Below are 3,326 nucleotides of genomic sequence, written 5' to 3'. Positions count from 1 at the left end.
TAATTCTGACATTTTTTCGAGCATATTGGTAAAATAGTCATTTTGCCACCCTAAGGGCAAAATTATAATTTTACACCACCCAACACTTATCCAACACATGAATTTTACCCAATATTATCATGGATAATTGAGAAAATTTAAGTAGTGGAGAGAGATTGCTTAATGGGTAAGTATGACACATGGACCAATGGAATGGTGACATGTGTCAAGTTTATATCCATTTATTATTTAGCTTTAAAATCAGCATAAAATCAGCCTATTCTCATTCTTATGGCTGGCCAAAGATGAACAAAGGAAGAAAAGAAAGAACAAGAACCCTAGGTGGAAAAATTCAAGGGAAAAGTGTGAAAATTCAAGGAAACAAGTGAAAAAAGGTAAGATTTTTCAATTCTAGCTTGAGATCTACCTTTCCCATGCATTCTTTTTGATTTTTCATGGTTGAATCTTATGAAAACATGATGAATCCCTTGCTGGCCAGACATGGGGGGAGGAGTTTTGATGCTTGATTTGGTTAGATTTTAAGATATGTTAGTGTTTTTAGTTAGTTAATGATATGTAGCATGAAAAACCAACAAGAAAAATTCATTTTCTCCCATTACCCATCATTGGCCGAATTCTCCATGTGGAATACTGATGATGATTTTGATTGTTATTTCAAGTAATTTGGTTAGGAAATGATGAATTTCGGTGAGAAAATCAAGTAGGAAAAATTATAGTATTGATGCACCCATCATGGCCGAAATTCCTAAGGGAAAATTTGAAGGTGATGTTGCTAAATTTTATGCTATTGAATTTGTGATTGATGGTTTAGAGAATTGGAAGAAAAATGGAGTTAATTGGAGTTGAATTGGCCAATTAATTAAGTGATAGATCGATTAGGCGAACACCGTGTTTGGACGATAATTTGAACAATTTGCATTCCATTTCATGCATCCATATAGTTTTATAACGGTTTAGCACCAATGTGGTAAATTACTTGATTTTGAATCATGTCTAGGTGGTGAATCCTCTGCTAAGGGCAAAGAAATTGTACCCGAGGATTGGTAGTCAGTGTACTCTAGAAATTCGACTCCTGAAATAGTGAGTAACCTTACTATCATCTTAATTATCTAAATTGGTTTTTATCCGATTTTGTGATTTTATGAAAAATGAGTTTAAATGGTTAATTTTTAGGTTTTATAAACAAAATGTGTTTAAATGAAAAGAGTTTATAAATTGTCTTGAAATTGAATGATGGCTTTGAAAATAGAGTAACTGGAGACCACTTGTTGTGTTGTAATTTATGATTCTAATTGATGGCTTATGATAATGTGTTGGCATGACTGGCTGGAATTGTGGTTTGTGAACTGTATGAATTGTTCTATTTTACATTTATAGGCTGGGTAGTATAATATTAGTCATGTCGTGTTGTCAATATTTTATTGTGTGGTGGGTTTAGCTTGCTACAGTGGGCGGGTTCTGTGGACCAGCTTATTAGAGGGGCACGAAATCCGGTTATATATGTACCTCGGTCGGAGAGGCACGTAGGGTATCTTTTGAGGTATGGTTGAGTACATGTCATGTCGAACCACCTCGTGATGATGAACTCTGCTAACGCTAAGGAATGGTTGTATTTTTCAAACTAAAAATATGTTTATGTGTATACAAAACTTTTTAACAGCCTTGGCAGACTCTGTTAAATGCCTCGGTCAAGGTATTCCCGAGAATGATTTTGACAGGAGCCAAGCTTTTAAGATACTCATAAGCCATGTTGATTATTTAAATGAAATGAATATTTACGTTAAGAAATACATATTGAGATGGAATATTTTAATCGTCTCTATTTACTCGACTTTAGATATTTTTGATGGTGTTTGTTTACTCACTAGGATTATATAATCTCACCACCCTCCTTTCCACCCATTTCAGGCTCATAATAGACTATAGATAACTAATTCCATTGAGGCTACTATTGGATTTTCATCCTCCAAACTGTAGGTTCACAGTCTCCCTTACTTTCGGTTATTCGGGGGCCCACTAGTTATTATAAATTAAATTAAATACTTTGGCTTACTGTATTACAGTATGTATGAACTTATTTTTTTTTACGCTGCAAAAATTATTTACGTAAAACTCTAAAAATAATGTTTAATAAGAAAATTGAATATTTTATTGAATATTTCTTTTATTTTTTTATATATTTAAATAATCATAATTTCATTTTAAATAAAGGTTTTAGATGTTTAAACTTATTTTTGATTATGAATTATGTGTTTTGTACTTGCATACTACATTTTTAGCGGATTTTGAAATGTTCAGGGAAAAATAACCAAAATGCCGCTGTGAGACAAAAATCATTTTTTTATTGTTTTAAGTTGAAAATAACTTAAAATCTTTTAGAACATGGTATTTAGCAACGGTTACTCACAAGGGGAGTGATAAACTGATATTAAAGCCTTGCGAGGTTCCGGTTGGCATTCCAGGTTATGAGTATCTATCGGGACACCGTGACGATTGTCACGGGCTCGAGAGAAGTACCGGGTCGTGACAAAGGATGTAAATCCAAAAGTAGATCATCGACGAAATCAGCTATCTACAGACTATCCTGAGCCTGAAATGGTTAAAAAAAAGAAGAGGTGAGTTTTTATGAACTCAGTGAGTAAGCAGAGTTCGTTTGTAGCATCTAAAGTCAAGTAAATGGAGACAATTAAATCATCCCATCAATATATATATAATTCATAGCATCAAAGCCCATTTCAATCCATGTAAAAACAATCACATTTCATCAAGAAAATCAACAAGGCTTATGACTTTCTTAAAAACTCGGCTCGTGCCAAAAATTAGTACTTGATGATGCCTTGAGCCGGGCATCCAACCGAATTTGCCAAGGCAGTAAAAAAGACATATACACATAAAACATGTTTTCACGTTTAAAAACATAGCCGTTCCTTGGCATTGGCAGGAGTTTCACTTTCACGACGTGGTTCGGCGTAAAGTGAACTCTAAACTTTACCTTAAGAGATACCCGGAAGTAAATCAATAGTGAATTCAAACTCTCGATCAGGAGGTAGTCTTGGTAATTCATCTGGAAACACATCAGGGAACTCATTTACTATTGGGACATCCTCTAACTTAGATTCCCCCTTTGAGGTATCAATTACATGTGCTAGATAAGCCAAATACCCTTTCTACACTAGTTTCAAGGCTTTGATAGCCGAGATTACACAGGATGGTAATACTCGACGTTCCCCTGCAAATACAACCTCTTCTTCCTCAAAATTCTGAAACTTAACTTCTTTCCTAAAACAATCCCCTTTTGCTCGATGTATAGTCAACCAATCCATACC

General features: G+C 34.4%; 1 long non-coding RNA gene across 1 annotated transcript; it reads left to right on the top strand.

Annotated features, from left to right (window-relative positions):
- LOC108661708 lies at positions 336-1,469 on the top strand. Its single transcript, XR_001927482.1, has 3 exons — positions 336-374; positions 998-1,080; positions 1,439-1,469. It is a non-coding gene; the product is annotated as an uncharacterized LOC108661708 (long non-coding RNA).

The sequence above is a fragment of the Theobroma cacao genome, chromosome 4, assembly GCF_000208745.1.
Source record: "Theobroma cacao cultivar B97-61/B2 chromosome 4, Criollo_cocoa_genome_V2, whole genome shotgun sequence".
NCBI lineage: Eukaryota > Viridiplantae > Streptophyta > Magnoliopsida > Malvales > Malvaceae > Theobroma > Theobroma cacao.
This window is presented reverse-complemented; position numbering and strand designations above follow the sequence as displayed.